Source organism: Pelophylax lessonae (genome assembly GCF_965119305.1).
Source record: "Pelophylax lessonae genome assembly, chromosome: 10".
Taxonomy (NCBI): Eukaryota; Metazoa; Chordata; class Amphibia; order Anura; family Ranidae; genus Pelophylax; species Pelophylax lessonae.
The window spans coordinates 207,809,232-207,828,168 of record NC_138777.1 but is presented as its reverse complement, the minus strand read 5'-3'; the positions used below and the strand labels follow the sequence as shown (position 1 = coordinate 207,828,168).

General features: G+C 45.2%; 1 protein-coding gene across 1 annotated transcript in view; it reads left to right on the top strand.

Moving 5' to 3' along the window:
- Positions 1–18,937, top strand: part of ZNF469 (zinc finger protein 469) — a 623,268-nt gene that overhangs the window by 484,381 nt on the left and 119,950 nt on the right. The gene's annotated exons all lie outside the window — the stretch shown is intronic.

Sequence of the window (18,937 nt, the reverse complement as noted above, 5' to 3'; positions counted from 1 at the left end):
CATTTTAACACCAGTGATGCAGGTTAACGCAAGTGTGGATTTCAGTACTGGGATGCACTAATGCAAAAAACAAAAAATTGCACATTTCCGTAGCAAGAAACTATTGGGGGAAGTTATCTAAACTGGAACATACAGAATCAGGCATCTGCGCATGGCAACCAATCAGCTTCCACCTTCAGACTGCTTGGATATGCTTTGCAAATAAAAGAGAGGAGATGATTGGCTGCAATACAAAGCTGCTCCAGATTCTGTCTGATAAATCCCCCTCACTGCATTTTAACCCCAGTGGCGCATGCAAGTGTGCATTTCAGTACTGGGATGCACAAATGCAAAAAATAAAAAATTGCACACGTTTCCGCAGCAAGAAACTGTAGGGGGAAGTTATCTAAACTGGAACATACAGAATTAGGCATCTGCGCATGGCAACCAATCAGCTTCCACCTTCAGACTGCTTGGATATGCTTTGCAAATAAAAGAGAGGAGATGATTGGCTGCAATACAAAGCTGCTCCAGATTCTGTCTGATAAATCCCCCTCACTGCATTTTAACACCAGTGGTGCAGGTTAATGCAAGTGTGGATTTCAGTCTTGAGATGCAGGATTGCAAAAAAAAAAAAAAATTGCACACGTTTCCGCAGTATACAAAAACAGGCTTCCTTTCTGCAGGTGTGCTGCGGTGCCATTAATTCATAATGGTGCCAACACAACTAGCTACTGTCTTTAAAAAATTGTGCACCAAAATGCATGATAACAAATTCCCATGCATTTTGACGCAGTGCAGCTATAAAAGAAAAGTGCTTTTATGCCTCTTTTTGTGCAGTTTTTGCACAAAGGGCAGCTGACTAAAATGAACGGGCTCACTATGCGCGATGCAGCATTGCACCTGTATGGTTGTGTATGGAGCCTAACATTGATGCCATTCCCTTACAATTACAGCTATAACATGCTGTCTATATGGTTTGCCGACTCTAGGCAGTAAGGTGGATAGAATTTTAGTCATATAACCTTTGTTACTACATTCAAATCCTACCTGGGAAACTATCTACATAGAGTATGTACACCAAAATGGGGCATTGTTTACTCTAACTGATGCTGGTACATTTTCTACTCCCGATGGCTATAGTCTGCCCCCCCCTAAAGTCTAAAGGACAGTAAACTGGCTTTTTGTTTAGAAAGTTTGGAGACCCCTGCTGTAGGTAATGGACAACTTTACAATTCACCCTTAGTGCCTGTTTGAGGTGAAGCATAGATTCTGAGTTCATTCATGGGGTGATTTGACCAGATCTGTTCTGTATAATATTTGCTGCTTTAAATTTCCATAAATAACATACAAATAAATACCAAATCTATTCAGTCAAGAAAAACATTCTAACCCAGTGGTCTCCAAACTGCCGCCCAAGGACTGTATGTGGCCCTTTGCTAGCCATTATCCAGTCCTAGGGGCACTATTCTTCCCACTGACACCAAAGATGAGACACTATCCCTCCCACTGACACCAATGATGGCGTGCTATTCTTCCCACTGACACCAATGATGGGGCACTATTCCCCCCACTGACACCAATGATGGGGCACTATTCCCCCCACTGACACCAATGATGGGGCACTATTCCCCCCCCCTGACACCAATGATGGGGCACTATTCCTCCCACTGACACCAATGATGGGGCACTATTCCCCCCCACTGACACTAATGATGGGGCACTATTCCTCCCACTGACACCAATGATGAGACACTATCCCCCCCACTAACACCAATGATGGGGCACTATTCCCCCCACTGACACCAATGATGGGACACTATTCCTCCCACTGACACCAATGATGGCGTGCTATTCTTCCCACTGACACCAATGATGGGGCACTATTTCTCCCACTGACACCGATGATGGGGCCCTATTCCTCCCACTGAGACCAATGATGGGGCGCTATTCCTCCCACTGACACCAATGATGGCGTGCTATTCTTCCCACTGACACCAATGATGGCGTGCTATTCTTCCCACTGACACCAATGATGGGGCACTATTCCTCCCACTGACACCGATGATGGGGCATTATTCCTGCCACAGACACCAATGATGGCGTGCTATTCTTCCCACTGACACCAATGATGGCGTGCTATTCTTCCCACTGACACCAATGATGGGGCCCTATTCCTCCCACTGACACCAATGATGGGGTGCTATTCTTCCCACTGACACCAATGATGGGGAACTATTCCTCCCACTGACACCAATGATGGGGTGCTATTCTTCCCATTGACATCGTCCACAGAGCACTGTTCTAAACTAATGTAAATTCAACTTTCTCATCACACACAAGCTAAAACTGCATTTTTTAAAGGTAATCAAGGTTGGGCTAAACATTATTGAACTCAGTAACCAGGCAGTCTAATCTGAAAGTCAGCAGGTGATTGTTAAATTTTAGAAGTAAGATGCTCCTTTAGATGCTCCCACCAATATCCTAAAAAAAATGGCAGAGTTTGGGGGGCAGCTGTACATTTTTATGCACCTCAGTTATAAAGCAAGCTACCTATCCAGTTCCCTGAAGAAGCCACAAAACATCTCAGTCTTTACTGATGTGGCCCCCTTAGAGGTTCTAACAATAGTGCCTTTTCAATTGTCCTGATGGCCAATGTCACAGGGAATGAAAGTGAGGAGAAATCGAATACATCTCCTCACTTCCTTTTGAGTCTACAGAACAGGAAGGGTAGGGAAACCCTGATAATAAGACAGAGATGGCAAAAAAGAACTGACAGCAGTTTTAACCCTCCTCTGCTAAGAAAAAAAAAAAAGGGTTTGGCTTCAGATAACAAATAGAGCAAACAAATAGAGCTTTCAAATAGAGCTTTCTATAGGTGGTATTTAATCACTACTGGGGTTTTTATTTTTTGCTGAACAAACAAAAAAAGACAAAAAATGTTGAAAAAAACAAAATTATAAAAGTTATAACATTTTGCCAACAGGTAATTTTTCTCCTTCATTCGTGTGCGCTGATAAGGTGGCATTGATGGGCCCTTATAGGCACTGATAGGCTGCAGTAATGGCACTGATAGGCTGCACTGATGGGCACTGATAGGTGACACTGATGGGCACTGATAAGGAGGCACTGATGGGCTCTAATAAGGTGGCACTGATAGGTGGCACCCATGGGCACTGATGGGCAGCACTAAAAGGCACTGGTAGGTGGCACTGAAGGGCACTAATAGGTGGCACTGATAGGTGTCACTCATGAGCACTGTTAGGTGGCACTGATGGGCAATGATGGGCTTTAGTAGGTGACACTGATAGGCAGCACTGATGGTGGGGCACTGATAGGTGGCACTGGTGGGCACTTAAAGGTGGCACTGGTAGGTGGCACTGATTTGCACTGGTAGGTAGTGCTGGTAAGCACTGGTAGGTGGCACTGGTGGGCACAGATGCTCCTCTCCTCTTCGGAACCGATGTCCCGATGACATCACGTGATCAGCTGTCATTGGTAAAAAAGTGCTAAATACTATGCACTGTAACTGTACTAATGACACTGGCAGGGAAGGGGTTAACATCAGGGGCGATCAAAGGGTTAAATGTGCTTACTAACTTTGGGGGAGGTGCTTGTACTGTAAGAAGACAGAGATCCTTGTTTTTACTTGCAAGATCTCTGTCTTCTCCTGTCACAGAACGGCGTTCTGCCTTATTTATATAAGCAGACCGCCATTCTGTCTGCCTCGGGAACGATCGGCTGGTCCTGGCGGACATTAGGTCCGTTGGACCCGCTGATTAGACACAGCGGGAGCTGGTCACCGGTGGCGCGCCCCAGACCAGGAACAGCGAAATCACGTACAGGCATGTGATTTCCCGCAGGGAGGGCTGCGGTAAATGTATGTGGGCCGGTCCAGAAGAGGTTAATAAAAACATTTAAAAAAGTATTTTACAATGATCCATAGTGATCGTCATTAAAGCGTAGCTCCACCTAAAAGGGGACGTGTTGCTTTAAGTACTTCTCCCCTCCCACATTTGGCATGTCAATTTCTTTTTTTTTGGGGGGGGGGGGTAGTTTTGACAGGTACCCTATGCAATCCAATTGGACGTTCTACTCTCCCCCTCCCTCCCTGCAGTCTTCTGAAGACTGCCGGACCTTTCAGAATGCACAGCACAACTCACGCATGTGCAGTGGGCACCCGGCTGTGAAGCAGCCACATTTGAGATGCTGGCACTGGGAAGAGAAGAGGGAGAGACGGGATCGCTCAGGATAGCACATCGCTGGATTGTGGGACAGAGTGTTTGTTCATGAAAAGCCAGCAGCTACAGTTTTTGTAGCTGCTGACTTTTAATAAACACAAAAAGGACTGGAGCTCCTCTTTGAGGGTCTCAACAACTTGACAATGGAACTTTCCAGCTTATCAGCATTTCATACAATTCTGCAGAGCGGACTGACTTGGCATTCTCCTAAATGGCAGCTATCAATTTCTCACTGATTTCTCAGACAGATTCTGTGGATTATAGAAGTTAGAGTAGGTTATCCGACATTGATCTGACTGGATGTGGTCTGTGCTGACTCTTTCATCTGTAAGAGCAGCAGAGTTGGATTCTGCTGCTGACAATCTGTATGGCTTGCTGTGAATGCGAGCTTCAAGTTTAGTGAGATGAGAGTAATGTTTTTCCATTTAGCATTTATTTTTCCTCTCCTTGTTCCCTCTCTAAGAAATGAGGTGTTCCGGGGTTAGCTCATAAAGTTAAGGACAAGCAGCGGCGTCTGGAGCCAGTGGCAAGGCAGGACTTTAGTGCGCAGGCCTCACAGTTACCATGTAGTATGTATCTCTGTGTGCTTACACATTCCTACACCATTCACCTTTTAGAAATGTTTCTATAGGCAGGAAGAAGGAAGTCCCAGTTAACATTAATTTATTAGTGCTGCTTAGCATAGCACATATGCCATGGAACTAAAAGTATCTCCAACGTAACTCTCCTGTGCTCAGGCGCTATGACCAGGGAAAAGGAGTGGATCCTAGACTTTATTGATGGCACCTGGGGTCTTGCTGCCCTTTCAGGACCATGGGTATCCACAAGTACTAGACCAGATGGCAACCGTAATGGCTAGGCTGACGCGTTTCCAAGGCAAACCCTCTACCTCAAGAACCCTGGAAACGCGTCAGCCTAGCCATTAGCCCCCCTTCTAGATTGTAAGCTCTAATGAGCAGGGCCCTCTAAATCCTCCTGTATTGAATTGTATTGTAACTGTATTGTCTTCCCTCATATTGTAAAGCACTGCCAAAAACTGTCGGCGCTATATAAATACTGTATAATAATTATAGATGCTATCTGGTCTTCCTGCAGCATTGGTTTAGTCCATGTCCTGGAGGCTACCCATCTATGCAGTATTTTGACATGCGCTTTTTACTACATTTGTTTGTGAGTATGACGTATGTTACCTTTTATTCTTCAATAAATGTTTGAATAGTATTCCACAAGCTCGGCGCGCCCTTCTCTTTTTTTTGTCGCTTATGGAACTAAAAGTATCAGAATGACAGGGCCGAGGAATTTTTGAGCTCAATGGAACTCAAACTTAAACAAAATCAAGGCCCACCCTTGAAATAAATGCTTGTAAAGTGAAGAAACCAAAAATACAACAAAGACTGAGATGTTCTCTAAGCTTTTCATATTCCAGAGCTATAGGTCTGACTCAGCAGTCTCAAACCACTGCAGAGAGACTCCTGCTTCCGCACAGACAGCAAAGGCCTTTTTCTGCAGCATGCTGGAATTGGACAAAAAGAAAGAAAATTAGCTATAAAACTTTAAACATTTTTGTTTTGATGCACCTGCAATGCATTAAAGCTAAACCCCAGGAATTCAGCCACTTTGGAAAATGTTCTGAATTACTAAGGATTAAGTCCAACGAGGTGCATGCCACCTTGTGGACTTATCTATTTAATTTAATATAGAGCTGGGTACATAGCTATCACTATAGTTCTAGCACTCCAAAGCTGGACCTTCTGTTCTCAGTTCCAGAAGTTGCAGACACATGCAGCCGCACTGCCAAGTGCCCACCTTTCACCACACCCCCCGCCCATTCACAGAATACTTATGTGTTATGTGAACATGCTACTGTTAATGGGCAGCAGAGGAGAGGGGCGGGCAGAGGTGCTCTGTTTGCAAAGGCAGCATTTCTCTTGTCAGAGCCCCTGAGGCGTAGTGATAGCTGTACTCCCTAAATTTCCTAGAACTGTGAGATGTAAATTAACCCCTTGCCGACTGCATTACGTATAAAATAGCTTGCGGTTTGCAAGTGGTTTACCGGGATTATATCAGCCATAACACCTGTATTGTTTTTTCGCCCGAGAAATGATCCGACGGGGCTGCTGGCTGGTTACACAGGCAATCTGCTTTGATTGCCTCTACTATCTTGGAGGACCTGAGCGTTAGCATGATATCACTTCCGGTGAAGAGTAGAAGTAAACAATTTTTTTAAGCAAAATATCTAAAAAAAACTTTTTTTTTTTTATCTTTTGCTTTTAAAGGTAAAGAAAAGATTTAATCATTATTTCAATTTCAAGAGATGTTTACTTGTTTTACTTGTAATAGGAATAAAAGCGATCAGAAAAAAAAATTATTAAAGGGACAGTGTAAAAATAAATAAGAAATTTTTTTTAAAGCACCTATTCCTTCCATGTTTGCGCACAGAAGAGAACGCATACACAAGTTGCGCACGCATATGTAAACAGTGTTTGTACCACACATGTGAGGTATCACCACAAATGTTAGAGCGAGAGCAATAATTCTAACACTAGACCTCCTCTGTAACTCTAAACAGGTAACCTGTAAAGCTATTTAAAATGTCGCCTATGGAGATTTTTATGTTCCATTCATGTCACCATTCCACAGCATGACATGCTAAGTATCTATTTACTCCACGCAACCTCTTTCATTTTATACAAAAACTTGGGGTATATATTGTTTTTTTCAAATATATTTTTATCAAATATATTTCCCAAAAACTTGCGTTTGAAAAACCACTGCACAAATACTGTGTGACATAAAAAATTGCAGCGATCACCATTTTATTCCCTATGGTCTCTGCTAAAAAAAAAAAAAAAAAAAAATATATATATATATATATATATATATATATATATATATATATATAATGTTTGGATTTCTAGCAAAAAATACTGATTTAGACCCCGTTCACACTGGGGCGACTTGGTCGCCTGACAGGTCGCCGTTGGTCGCCTGCCATAGAGAAGCTGTGGACCTGTTCACCTGTTCTAATAGGAGCGACACAAGTCGCTCCGACTTAGAAAAAGGGTCCGGAGCTTCTTTGGGGCGACCCGGAGCGACCTGCATTGACTTCAATGTTATGAAGTCCGTGCCGGCCGCTCCGAGGTCGCGGTGCGAGCTGCGCACCGCGACCTGTGAGGTTGCCCCGGCAAGTAGCGTCGCCCCAGTGTGAATGGAGTCTTAAACACTTGTAAACAAAAAGTTTCAGAAAGGCTTGGTCTTCACGTGGTTAAAGAGATAAGTCCACTAGGTGACAAATACTTCTTTGAAATAAGCTCATAGTATGCCAGCACATGTTACAGATTGGTCGAATTCCTGGAGTTCAGCTTTAAACTGGAATAAACTAAAATTTTTATTGGGTTTGGCAGATTTGTTTTGTTCACTGTATTAGGAGCTTATCAAATGCTTTTATTGGCATTGCCCTTTAAGGCTGAAGCTATAAGCCTACTCTAAAGTCTTATAGCACTGTTTACTAGGTCATCTGTAGTAGGTTTGTTAGAGTTTGCTTTAGGGACACGCATTCCATAGAAAGCTGATCTATTTTCCAACAATAATCTCCAGGAAACAAAGTCGGTCATTGTGTCTAAAATGTACGCTAAATCTGCCCCTTAGCACCTCCTGCTCTTACATTACCGTCTACAGTGTCGGTACCTCACTCCTGCCCTGGAGCAGCGCCTTCTGTCAGTGACCCATAATTTACACCAAGCTCTGCACTAGCAGTTACTCGCACAGTGCATTGTGTAAGTGACATGACAGCTGAAGGTAATAATACCTTGCAGAGCTTGCAATCAAATTCAGGAAAAGTGGCTCAAATTTCTGAAGAAATATTTAGATCCTTTATCCATTGGCATATTGCATGTATGTGCCGTAGGAGGTGGATGGTGCTGGTATAACTGTGAGGCCCTTAGATTATTAAATAAACTGCTTCCGTTTCACATCTGTTTGTCTGGTCTGTGCCTCTCAGACCGTGTCTGCACAGTCTAGCATTGTGGAGCTGAATGCACCATAACCTACTGTATTATGCCCATGTAACTAGGAAATATAACAGACATTAGATCTAGCATTGCTCACCTGCTGGCAGTACATATTTCTATTCGGTTATGTCTCCTTCAAACAATACAACCAAACAGAACATAATGTCTACCTAAAATTATGGTCCAGGCCACAACCACAAAATAAGTCTAATCTGACATAAAACTCTTTTTATAGCCTACCGCTAACACATTTGGCTGCTGTCTGTAAATATAAAAGTACACTCTAGTCAAATTTTTCATTCAAACTGTCTCAAAAGATATTGTCTACTTGTTGATTGGTTTTTGCTTGTACCCCTAAGTATTAGTGGGAAGAATAATCTCAATCGTTGGTGTCAGTGAGAGGAATAGTGCCCCATCATTGGTGTCAGTGGGGGAATAGTGCCCCATCATTGGTGTCAGTGGGGGAATAGTGCCCCATCATTGGTGTCAGTGGGGGAATAGTGCTCCATCAATGGTGTCAGTGGCAGGAATAGTGTCCCATCATTGGTGTCAGTGGGGGAATAGTGCCCCATCGTTGGTGTCAGTGGCAGGAATAGTGCCCCACCAATGGTGTCAGTGGCAGGAATAGTGCTGGCACAGGGCCTGTGGGCAGCTGGCTGGTACAGTGCCTGTGGCTGGCTGGTACAGGGCCTGTGGGTGGCTGGCTTTCTGGCACCCTGTCTGTGGGTGCCTGGCTGTCTGGCACCCTGTGATGGGTGGGTGGGTGGCTGGCTGGCTGGCACCCTATGTTGGGTGGCTGGCCAGTAAAGCATGCTTGTTATACTGAATGTGGAACCTAAGGGGTAATCCTCTACATTGTGTAAAAAGGCTATTTGATCCTGTCTTCTCTGATCCCCCCCTTCTTCCACTGTCCCCAATTTATCTGCTGATAGTACAGAGTCTTGGGGGCACTCTGCATATTCTCAGTTTGGTGTGTATTGCTAAAGTTTTTTCTTTATTAGGAGGATGCATGAGATCAACACAGGGGCAATCCGCACTGTCCAGACAGAAGTTCATGGGTCATGCACCCTTATAGGACAGTAAGAGGAGAATGAAAACTCCTCCCTTTAAGCTTTAACCAGTGCTTGGCCAGATACTGATAGAAGTCACAAGACTGCTATATACAGTTGATGAGAAAAGGTATTTAGCAGTTTATATTTACTAAAATAATTGCATTTCCATGTTCTGTGAACTGTGGGAGACCAGATATAGTGAATGCAGGCTCCTGGGTTTAGTAACACTTTAAAGGGGTTGTAAAGTCAGAAGGTTTTTTTATCTTAATGCTATATATATGCATTAAGATAAAAAAAAAAAAAAACCTTCCGTGTGCAGCAGCTCCCCTAATACTTAGATATAATGAGTGGACATTGTTAGTCCCCCCACTAGTAACCCACAGCATGGCCACCTCCATGGCGACGGCAACTTTTTTACTCCTTAGCCGGTGTTCTGGGAAAACTTGGCATGTACCGTTGTGTATACGCTGCCTCTCTCTATCCAGCCATGTCCACGAGTGCCTCAGCCTTCCGAGACTCTTTCTCCTGACTGGCTGAGAGACAGCAGCAGAAGCCAAACCAAATCAGTTAGCCAATCAGGAGAGAGAGGGGCTGGGCCGAACAGCAGCTCCGTGTCTGAATAAATACACGGAGCTGCAGCTTGGCTTGGGTGCCCCCATAGCAAACTGCTTGTTGTGGGGGCACTCAACAGGAGAGAGAGGCCATTAGCTCCAGCCAGGGACCCGAGAAGAGGAGGATCTGGACTGCCCTGTGCAAAACCAACTGCACAGAGGAGGTAAGTATAACATGCTTGTTATTTTATTAGGAAAAAAAAGACTTTACCATTACTTTAAGTTTACTGCAGAAATTCATAGTTTGCCTCTAAATGCAAGTGTGTATGTGGCCTAAGATACCCTGTGCATTTTGAATGGGCTGTCAGTGCATCCTATAGTACAGAAAAACAGATGTACAATTTATTTTGAACGCAACCCACGGATGGGGCACCATTCCTTCCACTGACACCATTGATGGGGCACTATTCCTCCCACTGACACCATTGATGGGACACTATTCCTCTCACTGACACCAACAATTGAGATTTTTCTTCCCACTAATACTAATACCTCCTACTACCCACAGGCATTATGCAATTATTTTACCCCACTAACTGCCAAGTCTGAGGCCTTTTCTACTCCCACTGGCCACAGTCCGGCCTTCTTAAAGTCTGAAGAACAGTATACTGGCCCTTTGCATAGCAAGTTTGAAGACCCCTGCTTTAAGGTGTTGTGTCAATGCAATACATAGTGTGAATGGTTTCTGAATGTCTCTGTTATTATGCCTTTGAAAACACAGTAAATTACTTTCCTAGTTCCCCTGTACCACCCCTTTCTATAGCTTTCTTACCCTCACCTACACATATTGGTGTTGATTTACTAAAGGCAAACAGACTATGAGCTTTACAAGTACAGTTGCTCTAGACCAGTGATGGCAAATCTTGGCAACCCAGATGTTTTGGAACTACATTTCCCATGATGCTCAATTACACTGCAGAGTGCACGAGCATCATGGGAAATGTAGTTCCAAAACATCTGGGGTGCTAAGGTTCACCATCACTGCTCTAGACTCTAGAGCAGGGGTCTCCAAACTATGGCCCTCCAGCAGTTCAGGGACTACAATTCCCATCATGCCTAGTCATGCCTGTGAATGTCAGAGTTTTACAATGCCTTATGGGACATGTAGTTCCGCAATAGCTGGAGGGCCGTAGTTTGGAGATCCCCGCTCTAGAGCTTAGTAAATGAGGGGAAGCTCTGCTGACTCCCATCATACAATGAAGAACAAATGCTGTTTTTTTATTTCCCTTGCATGTGATTGGCTATTCTGTGCAAAGTGAAGCTTTACCTCATTTACTAAGCTCTTGAGCAAATGCCCTTGCAGAGTGCAAATGCACTTGTAAAGTGGACGGTCTATTTGCCTTTAGTGCGTCAACCCCACTGTTTATTTATTAGTACTAAAATCTTTCTGATCATTGGATGAGAGAAATAACTCCAGAATACTAAAGGAAATGCCCTTAGACTGATGCTATCAATCCAGACAGGAAAATAAGAAAAGTGATAACTACACTAGGCAGTGGTACCGTGCAGCTGCTCAGACTATGAGAGGAGGATAGAAGAAAGAATTTAAAAATCACTGACAATTGGCAGCTGTATCTTGCTACTTCCCTTTACTCTGCAAATCATTGACAATTGGCTGCACTTCCTCCCCATTCCAAAAGTATTAAAGATGGCTCAATAAAGCACAGCTGGCACACAAACTGCTCCTCTAAATTTTGAACTCTTCCATCTTACCAGTCTATTGATGCAGTGAAACCAATTCCTGTCATATCTCATTAACTTAACGGGAATTCGGCCTGACTACACTTTATATTTGCATTCAAAGAGTGGGAGATCAGAGAGAATAATACACAGCCCTGAGTGCAACCTTCTGGGCTTCAGCAAGAAGGTTTTTTAACAACTTCATCTCCGGAAGGTTTACCCCTCTTCATCATGACCAGGCCATTTTTCTGGGATACGGCACTGCGTTACTTTAACTGACAATTGCACAGTCATGCGACACTCTACCCAAATTAAATATATGTCCTTTTTTTCACCACAAATAGAGCTTTCTTTTGGTGGTATTTGATCACCTCTGCTGCCGCTATTTTTAATAGCCTACCACCGCAAAATTGCCGCCGGACTACACAAACATGGCCACCGTGCACAGAAACACACAGGCTACAACAAAATGGTGGCACCACAAGGCTCCCAGGGACCCAGGAAGGATCCCTAGGCTTCAAGGACAGACCCAGGCAGGACAGCACAGCCGTTAGTCCCGTCACCGGCAGCGCACCCCCCCGCGCGAGTATAGTGCCCTGCCCCCACCCCAGGAGGTGGACCAGACCACCCAAAAAGCCCCAGCATAAGTGGAGGGGGGGATAGGATGGGGGACAGATGATAGGGGGGTGCCTGACGGGAAGAAGGGGAACCCGGGGTCCAACCGTCCCAAGGAGGGGTCCACGTCCACCCCAAATCTCTCCAGGGGGAGAGGTGGGAAAGCTACTCACCATACTAGAAACCGGGCAGACACCGCTCCAGACAGAACCCCTCTCTATCGAAAAGGGGGGCTGTCGGCCAGGAAGAATGCTGCAATTCGGATCGAGACTCAGTCGTATGCGACCTTGCGAGGCGTTTAACTCGCAGGCCAGCCCTCGTCCGGTGGGGCTATGTCGGGACCGACCTAGCGTGGAGCTGAGGTCTGCGCACGCTTGCTGGTCAGACTGGGGTGACCACTGGATCGAGGTTATCCAGCCCATTGCCCAGTCCGGCAGTTGATTGTAGATCAAACAGGAAGAATCCAGGAGAAAAGAATTTCTATCTAAAAGAAAAAATTTTGCCAGGACCAGAGATCCCAGCAAGGAACTGGGTCCTTACTCCTGACTAGGCAGAAAAAAATCCTGAGTACCTAATGCAGGCAGAGGGAGTATACCCCCTGGGACTGCCCATAGGCATTGCCAGATTCTTTTTCTGCCCAATGTCCTACTCCTGTCGTGGGCAGTATAATCCAATGGTAATGAAGGTCAGGAGCTGTGTCCCTCAATGAACGAAAGAGAAACAATATTTTTTACTTTCTCCTATAAAACATTTCCAGTAAAAAAAAATAATACATTTCTTCATTAATTTAGGCCAATATGTATTCTGCTACATATTTTTGGTAAAAAAAAAATCCAAAAATGTGTATATTGATTGGTTTGCTCAAAAGTTATTGCGGTTACAAACTAAGATTTGTTTTTTTTTCTTTTTTTTTTTTTTACTAGTAATGGTGGTGATCAGCGACTTATAGCTACAATATCGCGGCAGACAAATCAGACATCTAACTGACACTTTTCTAGAGTTCTTCTTTAAGCTGCTAAAGTAGCTATACAGGGGTAAACATTATTATTATTATATAGGATTTATATAGCGCCAACAGTTTACGCAGCGCTCTACAACTTGAGGGTAGACAGTACAAATACAATACTGTACACTTTAATACAGTAGGAATCAGGAGGCTGATTTGTGTCAGATATGACTGTGTTGTCTCTGACCCAACATCTTGGTTAAAGATGTGGACCCAGGGTGATGCCTGAACAATAATAGTACTAACACTTTTGGAAAGAAAAGCAGATGAAAGCATGATCAGGCGCAGTACTGTGATCTCTGTGATAGATAGTAAATACTCATAAGTGTTACACATTCCTTTGCATGCTTGCACTTAGCATGGAAAAGTATATATGACCAGACCCGCTTTAGGTACAAAACTTTTCCAAGTATGATAAATCCATTGCAGGGAACTGCAAAACATTTAATGTTGGCTGTTTTGATTTGAAGAGAAATATTAATTTTCTAAATCTGCATCAGTCTGATGTGTACTAGGTTGAAGCCTTATCCTGTTGTGATCTTGTTAAATAAAAACCCCTCAGTGTTTGGGTATATATACAGCTCCATGTCCATAATATACACTATATTGTCAAAAGTATTGGGACGCCTGCCTTTACACACACATGAACTTTAATGGCATCCCAGTCTTACTCCGTAGGATCAATATTGAGTTGGCCCACCCAACTTCTGGGAAGGCTGTCCACAAGGTTTAGGAGTGTGTCAATGGGAATGTTTGACCATTCTTCCACAAGCACATTTGTGAGGTCAGGCACTGATGTTGGAGAAGAAGGCCTGGCTTGCAGTCTCCGATCTAATTCATCCCAAAGGTGTTCTATCGAGTTAAGGTCAGGACAGTGCAGGCCAGTTAAGTTTATCCATCCCAAACTCGCTCATCCATGTCTTTATGGACCTTGCTTTATGCACTGCTCCTCTTCATTTGGTGGAGGAGGGATTATGGTGTGGGCTTGTTTTTCAGGGGTTGGACTTGGCCCCTTAGTTCCAGTGAAGGGAACTCTTAAGGCGTCAGCATACCAAGACATTTTGGACAATTTCATACTCCCAACTTTGTGGGAACACTTTGGGGATGGCCCCTTCCTGTTCCAACATGACTGCGCACCAGTGCACAAAGCAAGGTCCATAAAGACTGGCCTGCACAGAGTCTGGACCAAAAGAACACCTTTGGGATGAAACAGGACGCAGACTGCAAGCCAGGCCTTCTCGTTAAACATCAGTGCTTGACATCACAAATGGGCTTCTGGAAGAATGGTCAAACAATCCCATAGACACACTCCTAAACCTTGTGGACAGCCTTCCCAGAAGAGTTGAAGCTTTTATAACTGCAAAGCGTGGGCCAACTCAATATTGAACCCTACAGACTAAGACTGGAATGCCATTGAAGTGCATGTGCATGTAAAGGTAGGCGTATCAATACTTTTGAAAATATAGTATATCTTCACCACCTTCACACACTTTCCCTGTTAAGGTCTACTATGGACAAGTCCAAAACTATGCCATTAAAGCCCCATTCACAACTCCACTTGCAAGATCCCATTCATTTCAATGGCCCCTGTTACATTCCAGCATTTTGTCGCCTGTAGCAAAATGCCAGTCACTCAAAAAAGCGAGATTCTTTTTAGCAGATTGGATCGTTTTTGAGAGTAGAGTGGAGGTGGTACTGTGAAAGAGAAAGGCTGCGGAGAATTCTCCAATATATTGGCTTGCATATTTGGAATTGATGTTATACTCAAAACGCTGTATCTGACCTCCTGTAGCTTAGGATATCCATCCTTGAGGTTAAGCATCTAATTTGGATATACACATGGTGTAGGTGATGGAAAAATCCAAGTGCCGATTTGAAGAGAAAAGTCATTTATCACGCTGTTTGTGTTATGGACACAATTTGATCATTGACTTTATTTATCTTTTGGATTGGTGGTTTTCATGGACTTTAATTTAATGGATCTTATTTTATTAATATTTTGTTTGTCTGTCACAACAAAGGTTAACCGAGTAATGTTTAATACTTATGTTCTGGTACATACACTATATATCTTTTGGCACTTTTCCACTGCCAGCTCGGCTCCACTCGGCTCCACTCGGCCCTGCTTGGCTTGGTTTGGTTTTCCACTGCATGGTACCGCATGGTACGGTGTTGGAAAGGTTCGGTACGGTTTGGTACGGTTTGCTTTTCCAGTAGTAAGTGGGTGGGATAACAACGATTCTCTGACCAATCAGTGGCTAGTAGTGACAAACAGTCAAGGGTGCATGCAAAGGATTGTGGGATATGGTATCGATACGGCCCTCTTGTGGCGCTTTTCCACTGCATGGAACCGAACGGTTCTGCCAGTGGCGGCTGGTGCTCAAAATTTTCGGGGGGGGCGCAAAAAGAAAAATGTAATAGGTATTGCTTCGCGTCAAAAAACGCAGTAAAAAATTGCGTGACTTTGAAGTCATGGTACAGGCATGGCACAGGTGATGGTATAGGCATGGCATAGGTGATGGTACAGGCATGGCACAGGTGATGGTATAGGCATGGCATAGGTGATGGTACAGGCATGGCACAGGTGATGGTATAGGCATGGCACAGATATGGTATAGGCATGTCACAGGTCATGGTACAGGAGATGGTATATGCCCCCTTTCAATGCAGTGACCAGCGTACATGCCCCCTTTCAATGCAGAGACCAGTGTACATGCCCCCTTCAATGCAGAGTTCAGCGTGCGTGCCCCCTTCAATGCAATGAACATTGTGCTGTGCCCCCTTCAATGCAATAAACACTGTGCTATGCCCCCTTCAATGCAATAAACACTGTGCTGTGCCCCCACAATGCAGAGTTCAGCGTGCATGCCCCCTTCAATGCAACTGTGCTGTGCCCCCTTCAATGCAATGAACAATGTGCTGTGCCCCCTTCAATGCAACTGTGCTGTGCCCCCTTCAATGCAATGAACAATGTACTGTGCCCCCTTCAATGCAATAAACACTGTGCTGTGCCCCCTTCAATGCAATAAACACTGTGCTATGCCCCCTTCAATGCAATGAACACTGTGCTGTGCCCCAACAATGCAGAGTTCAGCGTGCATGCCCCCTTCAATGCAACACTGTGCTGTGCCCCCTTCAATGCAATAAACACTGTGCTGTGCCCCCTTCAATGCAATAAACACTGTGCTGTGCCCCCTTCAATGCAATAAACACTGTGCTGTGCCCCCTTCAATGCAATGAACACTGTGCTGTGCCCCCACAATGCAATGAACACTGTGCTGTGCCCCCTTCAATGCAATAAACACTGTGCTGTGCCCCCTTCAATGCAATTAACACTGTGCTGTGCCCCCTTCAATGCAATAAACACTGTGCTGTGCCCCCTTCAATGCAATAAACACTGTGCCCCCTTCAATGCAATGAACTCTGTGCTGTGCCCCAACAATGCAGAGTTCAGCGTGCATGCCCCCTTCAATGCAACTGTGCTGTGCCCCCTTCAATGCAATGAACACTGTGCTGTGCCCTCACAATGCAGAGTTCAGCGTGCATGCCCCCTTCAATGCAACTGTGCTGTGCCCCCTTCAATGCAATAAACACTGTGCAGAGTTCAGCGTGCGTTCCCCCTTCAATGCAACTGTTCCGTGCCCCCATCAATGCAGAGTTCAGCGTGCGAGCCCCTTTCAATGCAGAGCACCACAGCATTGTCCCCAATCACTGCAGAGCGCCACAGCATTGTCCCCAATGATTGCAGAGTGCCACAGCATTGTCCCCAATGATTGCAGAGTGCCACAGCATTGTACCCCAGTGATTGCAGAGCGCCACAGCATTGTCCCCCAATGATTGCAGAGTGCCACAGCATTGTCCCCCAATGATTGCAGAGCGCCACAGCATTGTCCCCCAATGATTGCAGAGCGCCACAGCATTGTCCCCCAATGATTGCAGAGTGCCCACAGCATTGTCCCCCAATGATTGCAGAGCGCCACAGCATTGTCCCCCAATGATTGCAGAGTGCCAGCATTGTCCCCCAATGATTGCAGAGCGCCACAGCATTGTCCCCCAATGATTGCAGAGCGCCACAGCATTGTCCCCCAATGATTGCAGAGTGCCAGCATTGTCCCCCAATGATTGCAGAGCGCCAGCATTGTCCCCCAATGATTGCAGAGTGCCAGCATTGTCCCCCAAGGATTGCAGAGTGCCAGCATTGTCCCCCAATGATCTCGGCGGCGGGAACTGGCGGGCGGCCTCTCCTTTTCTCTGAGCGGCGGTGACGGTGAGTGACTGACGCACGCACTGGCACCGCCCCCATTGCGACGTCAGCGATATCCTGGATGATGATTGGTCCAGGCTGCAGACTGGACCAATCACAGCCAGGATATCAGAAAGTGGGGGTGTCCAACCGCAAAGACTTGCGCCCAGGATACCCCCCTACCCCCCAGAAGGCAGCCAATCGGCGCCTCTTCTGGGACGTAACCCCCCCCCCCCCCCCCCAGCCACCAGTTCCTTCAGGCAAGGCCGGCGAACCCAATTTTTTTTTTAACAACTTTATTTGTTCGTTTTGTTTTTTGTTTTTTCTTTCTTTTTTTTCTTTCTTTTTTTTCTAGGGGTAGGGGGGCGGCGCCCTGGCGCCCCCTATGCACGGGCCGCCACTGGGTTATGCACGCTTTTGCGCTTTTCCACTGCATGGTACCACATGGTACGGTGTTGGAATGGTTCGGTACGGTACGGCGGCGCTTTTCCACTACATGGAACCGAACGGTACGGCTCGCTTAAACAATACCACCTCGGTTGTGGTTCCAAGAGGGCCGTACCGGTACCATATCCCACAATCCTTTGCATGCAGCCTGACTGTTTGTCACTACTAGCCACTGATTGGTCAGAGAATCGTTGTTATCCCACCCACTTACTACTTTAGTGGAAAAGCAAACCGTACCAAACCGTTCCGAGCCGTTCCAACACCGTACCATGCGGTACCATGCAGTGGAAAACCAAACCGAGCCAAGCAGGGCCGAGTGGAGCCGAGCCGGTACTTGCAATGGAAAAGTGCCATTGGAACCAGTACCACAACTGAGGTGGTACTGTTTAAGCGAGCCATACCGTTCGGTTCCATGTAGTGGATAAGCGCCGCCGTACCGAACCGCTCCAACACCGAACCATGCGGTACCATGCAGTGGAAAAGCGCAAAAGTGAGCCGAACCGTTCGGTTCTATGCAGTGGGAAAGCGCCATTAGATATGAGATATATCTTTGCATATCTTCTGCGCTGAACAATTTTAATTTTTTTGTAGTTAAAAATGATAACTGCACCTAGAAAAATGCAGCTGATGAGTTTGGTGGAAATACTTGCACTGAGCCATACAGAGATACCGAATTCTCAGAACCAGGTTGATGATTTTCATCATTCCTGCTGTCAATAGATAAATGTTTTAATGTAATAATTTTCTTTAGCACTTGCAGTAAGAGCTCCACAAGGGGGCCGCTCCCTTAAATATACATTTTGTAATGTGTTTTACTTCCAACGTATTTAGTGGAAGGAACATTTGGAGGAAACGATTGATTGGGACAAGGAGTCAAGGTCAATGGAAACTTTCTAGGAGCAAAAGTTTGATTGTGGGAGGGACAGAAGTGAAATAGTGAATATGCCCCCAACCATTAACCCGATGATTGCTGCAAAAGCATTCCACGCACCATGGTTCAATTACAGCTCTGGACTGTGATGGTAATATAAATACTATACACCCTCTATAATA